Below are 19,065 nucleotides of genomic sequence, written 5' to 3' on the forward strand. Positions count from 1 at the left end.
CTGGGAGCCCCAGGAGATCTCTCTCTCTCTCTCTCTCTCTCTCTCTCTCTCTCTCTCTCTCTCTCTCTCTCTCTCTCTCTCTCTCTCTCTCTCTCTCTCATCTCTCTGTCTCTTTCTGTCTGTCTGTCTCTGTGTCTCTCTATCTCTCTCTGTCTCTGTCTCAGATCTCTCTCAGAGATCTCTCTGTCTCTTTCTTTCTCTGGCTCTCTCTGTCTCTGCCTCTCTGTCTCTCTCGGAGATCTCTCTGTCTCTTTCTTTCTGTCTCTGTCTCTCTCTGTGTCTCTCTCTCAGATCTCTCTCTCCGAGATCTCTCTGTCTCTTTCTCTCTCTGTTTCTCTATCTCTCTGTCTCCGTGTCTGTCTGTCTGTCTCTGTCTCTTTGTCTCTCCCTCCCTCCCTCTCTCTCCTCTCTCCGTACCTGGGCGCGCCCGGCTTGGGCTTGGCTGCACCGCCCCTCTTGTCACGCTATGGGATGGGAGGAAGAGGAGGGCAAGTGACTCCCTGGGCTGGCTTTTCTCCTCCCCCTTTTTCTTGTTCTTTTTTTTTTTCTCGCTGGTCTTCTGCGAGGGCGGCAGGGGCCGCTGTGCGGAGCTCGGTTGAGTTACTCCCTTAAATACAGTGGTGCGCGCTCCGCTGCGCTTCCCCTCTTGCTCCGTCTCGGTTCCCAAGGCTAGCGCTCGGCCCCGGCGTCTTACCCACTCTGCGCCCGGCTCACTTCCACCTCGCGCCAGCCTGTGAGTACTACTCTTTCCTTGGGTGGGAAACGAATTTTCTTTGGGAACGGAATCTCCCTTCAAGGTTTGGAACTCGGGCGAGGGATCGGGAGAGGAGGAGAACAGAGTAATCTGGGGGAACCTGAAAGCTCGGAGAAGCCAGGTGCCCTGAGATTGGGATGCCTGGTTTTCGGGGTGAATCGGAGCCCCCCGCACCAGGATGGGAACGACCTTTGAATGGTGTTTTGAAACAAGAAAGGAGGCCCTTCTCTCAGCTGAAGGTCCCGTGTTGTTGCTGCCTAGCAGGGTGGGGTTGGGGGTCGGGGGGCCAAACAGGAATGTGACGTACGCCAGCTCTCCTCGCTTCCTCCCTTCGCCACTGTCCCAAAGGAATCAATGGACAGATTGATGTAGCCTTCCTCCGGTGGAGAGGAGCCCGGTAGGAAGTTCTCTCGGTTCCGGGATAGCAGGTTTCGCCCTCTATGGAGTGCCCCCGCACGGCGCCTGCACCAGGCTTCCAACCGCGTGGGTCCCGGGAGAGGAAAGGCGCTCACTGGGGTTTGTCCTTGAAGTGCAGAGGTCGTCATGATTCGACTGGACTAATGACTGGCACACTCTTGCCCTAACTCTTGCTCCTAACTAAGTGTAAACTCTCTGGATTGTCCTAATTCCTTAGCTTCCTTCCCTTTCCTGGTCCTTTTGTGCTCCGGCAGCCCGGAATTCACTTTGGGCGTTGCACTTGGCGCTGGGTACTGTTTCTTTGGCTCCCCGAACTGCATCCTGTACTAGTAGCTTTTGCTGGTCGGAGAAAAAGGATGATGATGAGTAGTTTTTACTTGTAAAACTGGTCATGCCGGAGATGGGAAAGAGCAAAAGAGTTGCTTTTTTTTCTTCCAAGTTCTTGGATAAGGAAAAGTGTCTTCCTAATCATCCAGTTTTTATTTTGTTAAATATTTAGTGTCTACTATGTGAACAGCTTTGTCTTAGGTACAGTAGAATGCAATATGCGTAAAAATACGATCAATCTTTAGGAAGCTCACAATCCAATTGCATAAGCCAAGTACTCAAAACAACCTTTTCCCCAAAGAAGTATCCTTCCCCATTGCATCTTTCTCTCGGCCCTAAACTTGCTGGTGTTTCCCCTATCTTGAATGTTTTCCCTTGGCCCTTCTTTTATCACACCAAGGCACCATTCTGTTACTCTACCCCCTGAGATAAATGGATGGGAAGAACTTTGTAAACCTTAAAGAGATATATGTATACACACAGATTACATATATGTGTATGTATAAAACACACACATATGTATATATGTGCATATAAAGTTTGTGGTAAATTATATGTTATATATAATTTACCACAAACTTAAAGAAAGAGTGCTTTATACTGGGGTCTCACTCTAATATCCTGAACACATTCTCTCTTCATCTCCTGAAGTCTGGTTTCCTGTCCCAACTCTCCTGGAATTGCTCTCTTCAAGGTCTCCAACCACCTTGCTTGATGCCAAATCAAGTGGCTATTTTCTTAGTCCTCATTTCTGACCTCCCTGCTGTTTTAAAAACTATGAACTCTCCCTTCCTTCTCTTCCTTTGGTTTCTCTTTTTGTGGTTTCTCAAAACTGCTATCTTGGTTTCCTTTCTAGTTCTTTGGATGTTCCTATTCTGTCTCATTCCCTAGCTTCAGTTTTTTCTTGCCTCCCTAAATTCATATAATCCATGAAGCAGGCATCTGCTACAGGCTTTTCTCCTTGTATGTTCTTTCTCTGTGGTGGTTTCATCCAAGTTTATGACTTCAGCTCTCTCTTCTTGATAATCCTTGTATTTACCTTTGCTGCTACCTGATTTCCCTGCTGAATTACACCACAGCATCTCTAGTTGCCTTCTGGAACTTTCCATTTGGATTGTTCCAGTATCATTTCAAAGTCAAACTTTATGAAATGGAATTCCATTGATCTTTCAAAACAAGCTTCAGTGGTTCTACCTACTATATTCTCAGTTTCCAACATTTGAAAGCTTGGGGCCATCTTTGACTCTATTACCTTGGTCTGCTCCCCCATGCCTTATATCCAATTATCTGTCCTGTTGATTCCATTGTAATGTTTCTTGCATCCACTCCTTTCTTTTCAACTACTCCTGCCCATTCTATTACTACCTTAATCACCTTGAATCTGAACCATTTCATAGTTTTCTAATTGGTCTTCCACACTGTAGTTTCCCATTCCAATCTATCCTAATCACCACTGCCAGATTATTTGCAAAATAGCTCTCTACCTGAAACTGCTGCATAAAGAAGTCCAATATCTCTACATTCTCTACATCTACAGAATAGACCAAACACCATAGCTTTGTATCCAAGGTACTCCAAAGTAGGACTTTAACATACCTCACATAACTCTTTTACCATTTCACTCTTATTTGGACCCTCAGCTCTAGGCAAACAGGTTTATGATAGCCTGTACTGTTGGTACCAACCACTCCTTTCTTCTTGATACTCTCTTCTCCCATTACTTTCCTAACACTTCTCTCTACTGGTTTTCTTACATCTTTACCAGCTTTATCTTTGGCTAATTTCTCCTCCCACCAAAGAGTCCTTCAAAGATTCTACCTTTAACCCTCTTTTTTTTCCTAGTGGTAATTACATCCACTCCCATTCAGTTCACCAAACATTAAATGTCTACTATGTTCTACACACTGTGATGGGAGAAGGAGGCAAAAAGCTAAACATTCCTTGTCCTAAAGGAATATTCTACTTGGGGGATACAATGTATACACAAGCAAATAACAAGGACACATAAAATAAAAACAATTGAAAGAGGGAAAGGGTGCTAATCACTGAGGTTATCAAGGGAAGTCGGCTATAAGAAGTAGTACTTGAGGGGCAGCTAGGTGGCGCAGTGGATAGAGCACCAGCCCTGGAGTCAGGAGGACCTGAGTTCAAATCTGGCCTCAGACACTTGACACTTACTAGCTGTGTGACCCTGGGCAAGTCACTTAACTCCAATTGCCTCACCAAAAAAAAAAAAAAAAACCAAAAACCAAAACCAAGAAGTAGTACTTGAGCAGTGCTTTGTAGAAAGCCTAGGATATAGAAAGGCAAAAGTGAAGCGGGATTGCATTCCAAGCATAGGGAACAGCCTAGATAAAGGTACAAAGGCTGGAGATGGCTTCCAAGCTAGTTTGACTAGAAAGGACAGAACATGTGGATTCTTTCCATTAGTACCTTTATATAGATGACTCCCAGATTTATATAGTATGTACTAGTCTCCTAACTTCATTCCTGAATCTCCAATTCTGTGTTCAACATCTTCACCTGGATAGCCTTCTACTACCTCAAAAATAACACATCTGAAACTAATGTTCCTCTCAAAATCTTTACCTTCTCCCAACATGCCTACTTCTAGAGGTGGCATTGCCCACCATCCTCCCAGACACCAAATTTCAGAATCTTTCTTTACTCTTCCTTTTCCTTTGTTTCCAAATCTAGTCGGTAGCCATGTCATGTTGGGTCTTTATCTTTCATAGGTCCCCTACTCTTCAATCATTCTGTCACAACCCCAATTCAGGCCCTAATTTTCCTTTTCTGGACTATTGTTTGTTTTGGGTTTTTTTTGGGGGGGGGGAGCAACAAGGGTTAAGTGACTTGCCCAGGGTCACACAGCTAGTAAGTGTCAAGTGTCTGAGGCTGGATTTGAATTCAGGTCCTCCTGAATCCAGGGCCAGTGCTTTATCCACTTCGCCACCTAGCTGCCCCCTTTTCTGGACTATTGTAATAACTTCTTCATTGATCTCCTTGCTAGTATCTTCCAGTGTAACCATAACACTGCTTCCAAAATAATCTTGGAAGATTACAGGAAGATAGAACAGGTCTGATCATGTTATTCCCTTGATTAAATGTATTCAGTGATGACAAGAGTTTTCTAAAAGATAAAGTACAAACTCCTTAGTCTGGCAGTTAAGACACTCCAAACTCTTGCTGAAATCTACCTTTCCAGATTCATCTTACTCTACTTCTCTCTGTTACAACTAAATTCAATTAATTAAATTGTTAGATATTCCCTAAAATGATTTTCTATGATCTCCTATTCTCCAAAGTTCTGGAACTCTGATTCAAAGCCCAATCTCTTCTGCAAACACACCTTCATTCATCAAGTCACTCTACTATGATCTCCCCAGTGATCTCTAGTAGCACCCAATTGCCTGTCATTTTATTTGGTAATTCTTAGATGTTGTTCAGTATTGTGTTCTGTCTTTACAGCAATACTGTTAATTGTCTGAGGAAAAGAGGGAATCCTGGCTCTGCAAGGATATAGAAGCAAGGAATTTAGGTATATCATTTAACCCTGATGGCCTCATCTTCCTCCTCTGTAAAATGACTGTATTCTACTATATCAATAGTTTTGTAGATTGTCAGGGCTAGATAGGGCCTTAGAGATCATTGAATCTAACCCATGTCATTGTACATAAGAGGAAATGGAGGCTCAGACTTGTCCAAAGTTCCTTCTGGTGAATGACAGAATTAGGTTTCCCTAAGGAGGCTGAGAGATGTGACCTGACTTCACAGTTACACAGTTGCTTACCCAGGTGTTACACAGTTGGTAAGTAGCAGAACTGGAGCTCAAACCTGGCTCTTCTATATAATCCACTCTGCCCTGATGTTGCTCTGCAACTTTGTGAATTCTCTGATCCCCAGGAACTAGTACAGTATCTGAGACATGATCAGTGTTCTATAAATGTTTATAGATGATGAAGGGCAAATTAATGTTCTCCAGGAAACATATTGAGGGGAGAAGGGAAGTAAGTTGGGGTTGATAATAGAAAACTTCCTGAAAGATGTGGGTTTTAATCCAGGTTTTAAAGGCTATGAGGAACATATATTTTAATTTAGAGTGGAGGTTTGGGAGAAAGGAAGGCATTAGGGGTAGAAGAAATGATGAGAGATAAAATGAGAAAGTCACTTGCAAATCCATGGGCCAAGCCCAGCCTAGCTGAAAGTGTGTCATTTTAGGAGAATAATGAACAGAGAGGAAGAGGTCAATTGGTAGAGCACTTTGAAAATTAAGTTGATGGGTTTTGTTTATGTACAAACTATGAAGAAACCACATTAATTTCTTGAGTTGAGAAAAAGCGATGGAAAAGGTTATTATTGAAGGCATGGGAAGAATTGATTGGAGCAGGGAGACCAGAAAGGAGTCTTACCATTTCTAGGCATAAGGCCCAATATGGGCCTCAACTTCATCTGAGCAAGCAAAGAGTTGGCAAATACTGCTTAGTCAGTCAATAAGCATTTGAGTGCCTGAAATCCGCCAGACACTGTGCTAAGCATTGAATATACAGAGCAAGGCAAAAGACTGTCCCTGCCTTTGAGGAGCAGACAGTCTAATGGAGTCAGTCTACAAACAATTCTTTACAAACAAGGTGTATGAATATGAAACAGTCAACAGTGAGAAGGCATAAGAATCAAGAGGAATTGGGGAGGGCTTCCTGGAGGAAGTCAGGAAGCAGAGATGAGGAGGGAGAGCATTTCATGGGTGGGGAAACCATCTAGTTTCCTAGCTTCTGGAACCTTCTCTAAAGCTGCTTTGTGTAAGATACTGCCATTTTCATGTTGGACATTTTTATGAACTATAAAGGGGGTGGAAAGATATTTTAAAATTTTATTTTTAATGTATGGAGGGAACATATTTAACTTTATTATTATGTATTTATTATTATTATGTATAGATTATGTATTATGGAGGGGAAGTATTTAATGAATTGAGAGGAGAAGGGAAGTAAGTTGGGGTTGAGAATGGAAAATTTCCTGAAAGATGTGGGTTTTAATGCAGGTTTTAAATTGTAAAAGTATTTTATTATTTTCTAGCTACATGTAAAGAGAGTTTTCAACATTTGTTTTTCTAAGATTTCTAGTTTCAAATTTTTCTCCCTCCCTTCCTTCCCCCCCTCCCCAAGACAGCAAGTAATCTGATATAGGTTATATGTGTATAATCACATTAAACATATTTCTTTAATGCAGGTTTTAAAGGATATGAGGAACATAGATTTGAATTTGGAGTGGAGGTTTAGGAGAAAGGAAAGCATTAGGGGCACTTCCATAATATAGTACAATAAAAAAATTGCAAATGAAATTACAAATCTGTTATGTACAATTTGCTATTCCTTATAAATATATATCATGTAAATTTCTTTTTTCTTTCCTCCCCTTTCTCTCCCTATTCTGCCCCCCCCCCCAGATGGCTACTATTGTCAAATAGGTATCTATGTATATCTGTATCTGGAAAATTATTCTGTGCATACTTCTATAAAAGTCAAAATGACTGGGGGCTCCTAGGTGGCACAGTGGATAAAGCACTGGCCCTGGGTTCAGGAGGACCTGAGTTCAAATCCAGCCTCAGACACTTGACACTTACTAGCTGTGTGACCCTGGGCAAGTCACTTAACCCTCATTACCCTGCCCCTCCCCAAAAAAAAGTCAAAACGACTTATTTGCTCAAAGTTCATTCTTTGCTGTTACTGTATACAGTGTTTTCCTGGTTCTCTTCACTTCACATTTGCATGAGAAACACAGCTGAAAGCTGCTTAAAGAGAACACAGCTTCTTCAGAAACAAATGCTTGAGGAAAGCCACAAACTGGGTGAAGAGCATTCTTCAGTGGCTGGGATACTGCATGAAAGTTGCATTGCATTGTTTTCCATCAGCTTAGTAACATATGATTGTTTTCAGGGTTTTAAAGGTTATAACTGAGGAAAATATAGATACGAGAACTGTTTGGGGACTACTGTATAATAATTATTTGTTATACCTGATAGACATGTGGGTTTGGAGTTTTTCATCCTCAGCTGGAGCTTGATCCCTACTTATGAAGAGGCCCTGATATGAATGAAGCATTAGAAGCCAGATCAGAAGAAGCCAAAAAGGAAGATGCAGCAGCTGCAGGAAGAGAAAAGGAAAGCAAACCAAAAGAGTGGGGACTGCCCCTGAAATTAGCAGAGCAGAGAACAATAAGGAAAGAGGAGATATATCCCTATTTGACACATGGATTTCTCTCTCTCTTTTTTTTGGTGAGGCAGTTGGGGTTAAGTGACTTGCTTAGGGTCACACAGCTAGTGTTAAGTGTCTGAGGCCAGATTTGAACTCAGGTCCTCCTGAATCCAGGGCTGGTGCTCTATCCACTGTGCCACCTAGCTGACCCTACACATGGATTTCTTGACACACTTACCTTAATGCTAGGTTATTGTACATGGATGCCTATTATCACCCCATGGAAACTGTGGGCATCGGTGGAAGAGTATGTCCTAAGTTTATGGAACTGTTAGATTTATGTATTTCTTACTCGCACATTCTTTTGACTGTTATGATTGTATTTGCTTTTGTCTTTTCATTTAGTAAACATTTCATGCCCAAGAGTCAATGGTGCCATTGTGACTGATTTGTACAGTTGGGAAACACACTTTGGGGCTCAAGAACTATAGTCTTGAGTGTGTGTATGTATTTTTCCCACATTATGGTTAACCTTAGAACCTTAAGAATGAGTAGTAGCTATGAATGTGCCCATCTGAAGTGCCACTCAGAGCTGGTGGAGTGGGTATAGGTGGGTTGAGCTAACCTAATCAACCCCAGCAGAGAAAGTGGTGGGGGAAGGGATGACAGTAGGGAGAGGAAGAGAGAGTTAGAGACACAGAGGAAGACAGACAGACTGGGGAAAGAGACAGAGGAAGAGAGGGAGGAGAGAGAAGGAGTCTATGCCTCACTTGGATCTACTTCGCATGTATCTCATATATGCTTATTTCTGTACAGTACACATCATCTCCATCACCAGAACGTAAGCACCTTGAGAATAGGATTGCTTTTGCTTTTTCTCTTTGTACACCTAGCCCTTAGCATAGTGCTTGACTGCTAGTAAATACTTCCTAAGTGTTTGTGGGCTGATCGACAACTTTTGATGTGCAGGGTCAAGGAGAGAAAGGACTTGGAAGATCAGGAAGGTAGTGCTGACACATACTGAGAGTGATGGGGAAATATCAGAGGCAGAAAAATCTTTTCTGTTTGTATGTCTGTATATATTGTGGAGGTATTAGCTTTTATCATTCTGTCCTGTTCAAGCTAATGTTTGCCTAAGACTGTGATGACTTAGATACTGTGCACTGTTCAAAATAATTTTATGATTGTGCTTTTTCCAGAGCTGTGCTATCAAACTCAAATAGAAATAGGGTCACTAATCTGTACATAAAGCTCCCCGCAGGCACATATTGACTTAGAAAACCACATATTGACATTATCTGCATTTTATTGTATTTTTATTTATTTTGTTTAATACTTCCTAATTATCTTTTAGTCTTGTGTGGTGACCCTGCCCTGTGCCTGATATCACTGTTCTAGACCACTGAGGTTTGAGTCTTAGCTCTGACTGTTACAAGCTGTGTGACACTGGGAAATTCACTTAATCTTTCTCAACCTCAGCTTCATTGGTGAAATGAGGATGATAATAGTTGTACTACCCATACCACAGGGAAGGAGGAGAATGTGGGAAAATGCTTTGAAACTTGTCCCCCATGCCTGGAACGCTCTTCCTTGTCATCTCTACCTCCTGGCTTCGCTGTGTCAAGATAATGGAAAGTGATAGATGAGATTTAGCAGATACTCCGGAGCCCACCTGAGTGGTTGATTTTGACTGGATTAGTAGTTGATTAGATTCTAAGCACATCTGGCTGGTACTTGAGAGTACTTAAGAAAGTTTGGTTCTCAAGATCTAAAAAACTTTGAACTTCTGGCCCAATCAACCAACCAGCTTGAAGAACCTCCCCATTCTGGGAGGGGACAGGAAGGAAGAAAGGGGAGCCTGCGGGAAGAGCGCTGTTTTTTTGGTTCCTGACTTGGTGGTGACGGCAGGGAAAGACAGAGAAGAACTGAGGAAAGATAGGATTGTGAGGTTGTAAGAATTCTGTTCCCAATCTTTCTCTTTCTATGTTTCAATAAACCCTTAAAAATCTAAACTCCTTTTATCAGTGATTTTAGTCAGTTTCCCCCAAAACTGGGGAAACAGATTAGAACCCACATTTAGAATTTTAAATTACACACCTGACTTCCTTCAAGTCCCAGCTAAAATCCTGCCTTCTGTAGGAAAGCTTTCCCAATTTCCCTTAATTCTAGCACCTTCTCTCCAATTTATCCTGAACCTGTGTTGTTTTCATGTTATCTCCATGCGCTAGGGGACTGAGCTCCTTAAGAATAGCTACTGTGTGTGTGTGCATGCTTGGTTTGTTTTTTGACTTTTCTTTATAGTCCTAGCACTTAGCACAGTGCCTGACACATAGTGGGAGTGGGGTGGGAAGGAAACAAACATTTATTTATCACCTACTACATGACAGGCACTGTGCTAAGTACTAGACAAACATTATTTCATTTGATAGTAGGTACTTAATAGACCAAACTGACTGACTGAATGCACCTGGAGTCCTGTCAGGTCCAAGATGACCTATGTTCAAATGTGGGATTAGATACTTTCTGGATGTGGGACCTTGGGCAAATCACTTATCTGTTGCTTGCCTCAATTTCCTCATCTGTAAAATGGAGATAAAATGGGCTAATTGTAAAGTGCTTTGCAAACTGTTAAAGTGCTATGTAAATATTAGCTGCTATTATTATTGTTGTTATTATTACTGTTACCATTATTATTACTATCTTCATCATCATCATTACTTGTGTTAATAATGACTGCCTCAAGTGCTATAGAAATCTGAGCTAACATTAATAGTTGGGGGCATAGGGTTTCCATGTCTAGAAGTATTAGTAAACATAAATAACAAAGTGTGTTGTGTTAACAATAAATCCATGGAAGTTGACAAATGAGTAATCAGTGTGGACTTTGTTTTTCTATAAAGGCTTAATGGAAATGGGACCTAAGACAGATTTTGTAGTTGTTGGTTGAAGGATGGTAGGATTGGAAGCATAGAATTAATGAAATAGTTCATTTTTAAAATTAAAGTTTTATTTTTTTTCAAATAGAAATCTATTTTCTCCTTCCCTCTCCTCAACCCGGACCTAATGGAAAAGAAAAAACAAAAAACAAAACAAAACAAAATGTGCATAGTCAAGAAAAAGAAATTCCCTCATTGGGCATGTAAAAGAAAAAAAATTTGGTTCTGCACCCTGAATCCATCAGCTCATTGTCAGGATAGCATGCATTATCATTGGTCCCCTGGAATCATAGATTGTCATTGTGTTGATCAGAGTTCTTACAACTTTCAGAGTTGTATGTCTTTATTGTGTTATTCTTATTGTATAATTTTGCTCCCGAGTTTTCTCCTTTCATCATTAGTTTATGAAGTCTTCAAAAATGTTTGTTTTTAAAATATTGATGTTATTGTTTAAATTGTTCTTCAGGTTCTGCTCACTTCACTTGGCATCAGTTCCTACGAGTCTTTACATTTCTCTTTGAAATCATCTATTTCCTCATTTCTTATAAACTATTCCAGTGCAGACATACAGCATAGTTTATTTAGCCATCCCCTAACTGATAGGCATCCCCTTAGTTTCCAGTTCTTTGCCACAACAACAAGAAATTATAATTAAAAATTAGAAATAATTACAAGAAAATGTAATTATAAATTCTCTTTATAATGATAAATAAATATAATCTATAATAACTATGAAACTTCAGCTAAGGATTTGATTTAATGTCATGTGAAATGTATATTTTCCCCTCCCTGAACTAGCCATCGTTCTCCTATTCTCAAGTAATAGTATTCAGATTTTCTTCAAATCTCTTTCTTTGATTCCTTTCTGCATCCCTGTTTGTGGCTGCACTGATATCAAAGGGTGGGGATGGGGAGATAGTATGGGGAGAATAAATCATTCCAGGACTGTGGTAGAATTAGGGCAAAATTCAGGATTCAGGTAGCTCATGACAAATATCAAGATCTGAGATGAAATCTATGATAGTAGAAAAGCCTCAAGGTGTCAGGCTGCTTCTTATTTCTTTTTGTGTCCTTCCCAGTACCTAGCAGATGACATTGCAGAGAGGTTGCTTTGCAAATGTCAGATGAAATGCCTTGGTTTCAGTCTAAGGCAAAAGTCTGTAGGAGTTTCAAAGTTAATAAAATTTGAAGGGTTTGTTCTCTGAAGATTTGAGTGTTTCTTTTTTTTTTTTTTTGCAGGGCAATGGGGGTTAAGTGACTTGCCCAGGGTCACACAGCTAGTAAGTGTTAAGTGTCTGAGGCCAGATTTGAACTCAGGTCTTCCTGAATCCAGGGCCCGTGCTTTATCCACTGCGCCACCTAGCCACCCCTTGAGTGTTTCTAATTATTGATTTATATTGATTGTGTTGAAATCATTAGAAGGAAATATAAACACTGTCTATTTGATAAGACTGTGGGCATGCATTCTCTAATTATTCCTAAATACAGTAATAATAACTCAATGACTGATGGGTTAGGCTGTGGAAAAACAAAACTCTTGATAAATTATGCAAAGCTGGATGTTGTTGGCAGGTAGGCGATGTTTTTGTCCCCACCCTGTTCAAACAGGGCTAAGCCTGGTGAAATTTTTGTCTTCAGTGTTTGTTTTCTGTGTTACATAGCCTACTTTTCCTGTGTCATTTCTCTTGGGTACAGAGCTTTCCTCCATAATAGGTACCTCTCCTTTCTCTTCGTCTTCTCCAAACCGGGAAGTTCTAATTTCAACCATATATGTTGCTCCTACATAATATATCTTTTTTTTTTTTTTTTGCGGGGCAATGGGGGTTAAGTGACTTGCCCAGGGTCACACAGCTAGTAAATGTCAAGTGTCTGAGGCCGGATTTGAACTCAGGTCCTCCTGAATCCAGGGCCGGTGCTTTATCCACTGCGCCACCTAGCTGCCCCCTTTTTTTTTCTTTTTTTCATAATATATCTTAGTGTGACTGAGCTTCCAGCATATTACTCAAACTCCCATTTGCCATTTGAGCCTTTATCTCTAATAGTAAAGAGCTTCCCTACCCCCACTCCTCAAGACTATCAGGCAAGGCATCCTGTCTTTGGTCATGTGATGAAAAACAACAACAATAACATTGCTAATCTGGGGTTGGTGGTGGAATGAGAGGGTGGGATGAAGATAATCCCTGCTCACATTTACGTAGGCCTTTAAGGCTTTAGGCATTTTATCATGTCCTGTGATCCTCACAAGAGTTCTTTGAAGTACATGATATTATTCTCATTACAGATTTAAAAAAAGACCAAACTTTGACTTTGAGAGAAGTGATGTGACATATTCACTGTCATGCAACTAGTAAGTGTCAGAATCAGAATTTGAACACAGGTTGTTTTGACTCAAGTCTGGATCTCTTTCTGCTTTGTCAAACTGCCTCTCATAAATATAAAGATCCTGAAAATATTCTGTGCCTGTTTTTCACATGGTCCCAAAGATAAACTTAATTGAATAATTGTAGGATGAATTATGGGCATTTGGAGTCTGGAACTAGTGATCCGTAGGTCCATTCTCGCAGTTAGCTCATCTTTCTCTTAAGAAGGATCAGTAGGGAGAAGACCAGTTATGGCTGTTAGAGACTGACTCCTGGTCTCCAAGGATATGAGGAAACTTCCCCTGCTCTACTTAGTGGAGGTTTGGCTGGGGCTGGGGAAGGGTGAAGTGGGTGTGGGTGTGAGGGGCTGTTACTTAATCCCCCTTTTTTGTGCCAAGACTAGAGGATGGAGGTGTGGTGCTTTGGAATGCTAGATTAGGAGTCAGAGAACAATTTTTTATTTGATCTGGATTCAAATCCTGGTGCTTCTAGGTAGACTGTCATCCATGATTTTGGGCAAATGGTATTGTCTCTGAGCCTCAGTTACCTCACCTCTAAAATAAGGGGATTGGACTACAATTTCTTTCAGCTAGAAATCCATATATTATATTTTTACATGTCTGACATTTTAGTCTCTCTCTAAATAATATGTATATATATATGTATCTCGATCATCTATTTATTCATCTATCTATCTATCTATCTATCTATCTATCTATCTATCTATCTATCTATCTATCTATCTATCTATCTATCTATCGGTGGGGCAGTGAGGGTTAAGTGACTTGCCCAGGGTCACACAGCTAGTGTCAAGTGTCTGATCTGGATTTGAACTCAGGTCCTCCTGAATCCAGGGCCAGTGCTTTATCCACTGTACCACCTAGCTGCCCCTATTTAATTGTCTTTTGACCCCACCCATACCCACTCCCATCTCCTTATCTAGTGTCCTAAATGCTTCCTATATGCTTTCTACTCTTGGTAATAGAAATATTGAAAAAAGTCCATGGGATGCATCCTCTTCGTTGGTAGAGGTATTATTGAAAAATGCCTTTCATTGCATTCAGAGAAGTGATGATTAAACAAAAATTTAGTAGTATTTATTCATTCAGAGGAAGTTTTTAAAAGATCATCTTAGAAGTTCATATTTTAAAACTTTTAATTTTATTTGTGATATAATTATATTTTATGTGTGTATCAAACAGATATAATATACACAGAGACACACATATGACATATATAATGTAAATTTCTATGTTATTACATTTAGATATACATAGCTATATTCTAATACATATAACTTAGTATTTTAATTCCTTAAATAACTGTTTCATAAATAACAAATACATATCAATTTATATAAATTATTTATATGACAAATGTGTTTAAATATAATTACTATATAAATAATACCTAAATAACTCATAAATGCACAAAATATATGTGTGTGTGTATACAAATACATATATACCTCCTGTACCCTTCCCAGCACACCCCTCCCCCACCTTTCCAAGAAGTTCATATTTTTAATATGGAAAACCCCCCACATATAAAGAATACTCGTGGGTTGTCTTTTTCTATTCTTTGAGATAGGAAGTTTATTCAGAGAGTAAGTTTACAGGGTTAGTGACTGGTTAGTGTTAAACTATACACTATACTATGCATGAGCAGTACATAAGTGTATAAGTGACAGTTGTTTGACTTGGCAAATATTTGTTTGAAAATATTTGCTCTTCCAAAACTGAGGTCCCTAGGCTAAGAATTTGCAATAAAGCAGTACTTACATGCAAATCATCACCACACATGCCTAATTTGTACTAGGTTTAATTAATTGTGAGTGGCTGACAATGCAATCTTTCTCCAAAATAGTTCCTAGTCCCTAATTTCTCTCTCTTTCTGTCTGTCTGGCTCTCTCCCCTCATATTATATACACATATGCATATATATAATATACATATATATGACCTGTTACTTCACCTGTGTAGGATACTCCCAAAGTAGAATTCCCTTCACTGATACATACCTGTAACTCTGATTTAGAGTCTCAGAGAATTGCCTAGGGACAATGAGAGGTTAAATGACTTATCCAGGGTCATATGACTGACTAGTACTTATCAAAGGCTGGATTTAAGGCTCCCTGACCCCAAGGCCATATTCCACATTGTTTCTCTTATTTGTATTTTACAAATACATATTAAAAAATTTGGAGACATTTAATATATGCATATGCATGTATGTGTATACATATACATACATGCATATACATATATTCTTTTTATTTAGAGGAAAATGCTGTAAGTTCTTTTGAATTCATTCTTTATATTGCCTTACTTGCTAGAAATGCTCAATGAATAAGTGAGTAGATGACAGTAAGAAGTCTGAGTTGTGGAACCATTTGCAGCACAGATGAAAATGTGTCAAGGACTGACTTTAATATTAAGAACTGCAGGAAAGATTTCGGAATTTTAAAAAATGCATTTGCTGTTCACATTAATTTAATAGTTTTTCTTTACACACATATGTTCACATGAACACTCACACATATACACACAAACACACTTGCACATCTATGTACACTCACACACACAGAGATATACACATGTATCTGAAAAGGAGGTTAAAAGGGTTAACAGATAACTTATCAATTGTACCTAAAAAGGTTAACAGAGAAACTAAGGTTTGTGTTCTTACTGTAACCAAGAGGGTTCAGTCCCTATCAACCCTCACCATGAGTCCCTTATTCGACCACCCACTACCAAACACTTAGAACCTTTCAGATAAACACATTGAAGGACTGCATCAAAAACTATATGATTCATTTGAAATTTAGGTATCTATTTTTTTAAAAAAATGAACACATTTATTGATAATTTTGAGTTCCAAATTTTATCCCTCCTTCCCTCCCTCCTCTCACCCCTCCCTGAGGCAGTAAGCAATCAGATATGGGTTATCCATGTGCAATTACGTAAACCATTACCATATTTAGTCATTTTGTACAAGAAAAAAATGAAAGAGTGAAAAATAGGATACTTCAGTCTGTATTCAATCAGTTCTTTCTTTGGAGGTGTATAGTATACTTCATCATTAGTCCTTTGGGATTGTCTTGGATCATTGTATTGCTGAGAATAGTTAAGCCATTCACACTTCTTCATGGGGTATCTATTTTTATTTAAAGGTATGCTTTAGTTTAAGATGGACCCATTTTTTGTTTTTGAAGAAACTGTGTCTACTTGATTTGTTTTTCTATTTTTTTTCCTTTTCTTTTGTGGGGCAGTAAGGGTTAAGTGACTTGCCCAGGGTCACACAGCTAATAAGTGTCAAGTTTGAGAGTGGATTTGAACTCAGGTCCTCCTGAATCCAGGGCCCATGCTTTATCCACTGAGCCACCTAGCTGCCCTGAACTGTGTCTCCTTGAAAATAAGATCACTTTTTTTGTTTGTTTGTTTGTTTTTTGCGGGGCAATTGGGGTTAAGTGACTTGCCCAGGGTCACACAGCTAGTAAGTGTTAAGTATCCGAGGCCAGATTTGAACTCAGGTCCTCCTGACTCCAGGGCCGGTGCTCCATCCACTGTGCCACCTAGCTGCCCCATAAGATCACTTTGTGATGTAAGTTCCTCTGCATTTTAGTCATTCAGACTTTCAACCATTCTGTGAAGGAAATGATTTCCAAGGACTTTTTCTTGTTCCTCTGTCTCTAATAATGCTAAACTTTATTTATTTATTTAGTTTTTGCAAGGTGATTGAGGTTAAGTGACTTGCCTAGGGTCACACAGCTAGTAAGTATTAATTTAGAATAGGAATTTATTAGGTCAAAAATGCCAGTTCTCCTTATGTTAAAATAATATTTTTGTCGAGCATCCTGGTGACTTTTTGATTTAATAAAGTACCAGGATACAGGTTGCTTCAGGGAGTTTAGAGTGGGTCCCTATCTGATTTTAATGAGCAGCATATGAATGGAAGCCAAAAATGGGCATTATAGCATTAGCTAAAGTCTTTAAACTTGAAAAATTCCTCAAGACTTTGAACCAATGCGAGTGAAGCAGGCAGGTGGAATCTTTCAAAGTGTTCCTAATTCTAGACACAAACAACAATTAAGTGGCCTTTAGTGAAAGCATAATAAGCTCCTGTTTTATAGATTGACAAGAATAAGTTACAAGAACAGATCAAGGTTAGGCAATGGGAAGACAGAAATGACAGAGGTATAAAGAGGCTAGATTCATCTCTAACTTCCCTTAATCTGCTTTTTTTTTTTTTTTTGGTGGGGCAATGAGGGTTAAGTGACTTGCCCAGGGTCACATTGTTACTAATTGTCAAGTGTTTGAGGTTGGATTTGAACTCAGGTCCTCCTGAGTCCAGGGCTAGTGCTTTATCCACTGCGCCACCTAGCTGCCCCAGTGTTTTTACTTTTAAAGAGTGATAGAATAATAGAGCATTTGGGCTAGAGAGGACCTGAAAGCATGCTATATCACAGCACATGCTATATCACAGCTCACTACGGTTTCCATGACATCATAGAGGGGGTTGTTTCTTCTCACAGTCAATCTTTCTCTTTTTCTTCCTTCATCCTTCATTCTTTCCAGTTGGCACATAGTAAATGTTTATGGATCGGATTAGGCTTTAATATATATTTTCTAGAGGTCAGCCAACAAGCATTTATTAAATGCTTACTGTGTGCCAGGTGCCAAGCTAAGCTCAGGAGGGAGAAAGAGGAGCATGGGTAGAAGCATAGGACAGACAAGCTAATGTAGCTGAAGCAGCATGACTACCCTGAAGAAGAGACAGGAAGCAACAGGTACAAGGGAGGGTCAGGCTACTACCAGCACCTTGACCCCCATATCCAGACCCTCAGACTCTGATAGAGACAGCTCAAGACCTGAGCCAAGAGCCTTGGAAATGGCAGTGTCCACCAAACCATTGGACCTGCTTCTAGCTCCCTGACCCCTGACCTCACGTCATGGGGGAGGTAGGAGGACTCAATGTAGAGTAGCTCCACCCTCCTTACCACCTGTTGCTGCTGTTGTTCTGTTGTGTCTGGTTCTTTGTGACCCCCATTTGGGGTTTTCTTGGCAGAGATACTGGAGTGCTTTGTCATTTCCTTCTCTAGCTCATTTTACAGATGAGGAAAGTGAGGCAAACAGGGTTAAGTGATTTGCCCTGGGTCACACAGCTAGTGAGTGTCTGAGGTCAGATTTGAACTTGTCTTCCTGACTTCTGACCCAGCACTCTATTCGCTGTGCCACCTAGCTGCCTTATCACTACTAGTAACAATTGCTGACCGATTGCCATCTTCTGACAAAGAAGTGTAGAAACCCTGCTGTGACCACTGGTCCTGCTTCCTGTTTAGCCCTCAGTCATCATCTGGGGAGGAGAGTGGGGGGACAATTCCTGTAGAAAAGGGGCCAGCCATCTCCACCAACTGCTCACCAACTTAACACACAGGAAGGGCAAGCCAGCCTAGGCCTCCTAAGGTCCCTTGCTGAAGCATCAAGGCACCCTTAGAGAAAAAGGAGGCAGCAGGTGCCAGGCAAATGAAACCACCATTTTGACTACTGTCTCCCCTCAGACTCTGATGGAGACAGCCCAGAACCCAAGAGCCTTCGGAATGCCTATTCTTCCAGCCCACTGCCCTCAGCTGTGGAGCTGCAGCCTGGCAACTGTTCTGCAGGTGTTAGTGCCATATCTGCTGAAGACCTAGAAAAGCAATCTCATCAATTGGGAATTATGCCCAAAGAGTTATTATATGCCTATGCTCTTTGAGTCAGCAATGCTACTACTAGATCTATTTTCAAAGATGGTTAGGGGAAAAAGGAAAAGAAGCTACAAAATAATGAAGAGTGAAGTAAGTAGAACCAAGTGAATATGTATGCGGTAACAGCAATATTATTTTAAGAACAACTTTGAGTGAATAAGTCATTTTGACTATTATAAGTAACCCAAATTAACTACAAAGGACATAGGAAGGAAGACATTATCTGCATCCAGAAAAAGGACTGATAAATAGAAGTATGTATAGAATGATTTTACACACACACACACACACACACACACACACACACACACACACACACACGTCTAATGGTAGC

At 40.3% G+C, this 19,065-nt stretch overlaps 1 protein-coding gene across 2 annotated transcripts in view; it reads left to right on the plus strand.

Moving 5' to 3' along the window:
* Positions 1–555: 555 nt before the first annotated feature.
* The window catches only part of ELOVL7 (ELOVL fatty acid elongase 7), a 119,607-nt gene continuing 101,097 nt past the window's right edge, over positions 556–19,065 (plus strand). For both annotated transcript variants that reach the window (XM_043979201.1, XM_043979200.1), the window contains exon 1: positions 556–733. The gene's annotated coding sequence lies outside the window, so the exon portion shown is untranslated. The remainder of the gene's footprint in view (positions 734–19,065) is intronic.

Source organism: Dromiciops gliroides, chromosome 1 (assembly GCF_019393635.1).
Source record: "Dromiciops gliroides isolate mDroGli1 chromosome 1, mDroGli1.pri, whole genome shotgun sequence".
Classification (NCBI taxonomy): domain Eukaryota; kingdom Metazoa; phylum Chordata; class Mammalia; order Microbiotheria; family Microbiotheriidae; genus Dromiciops; species Dromiciops gliroides.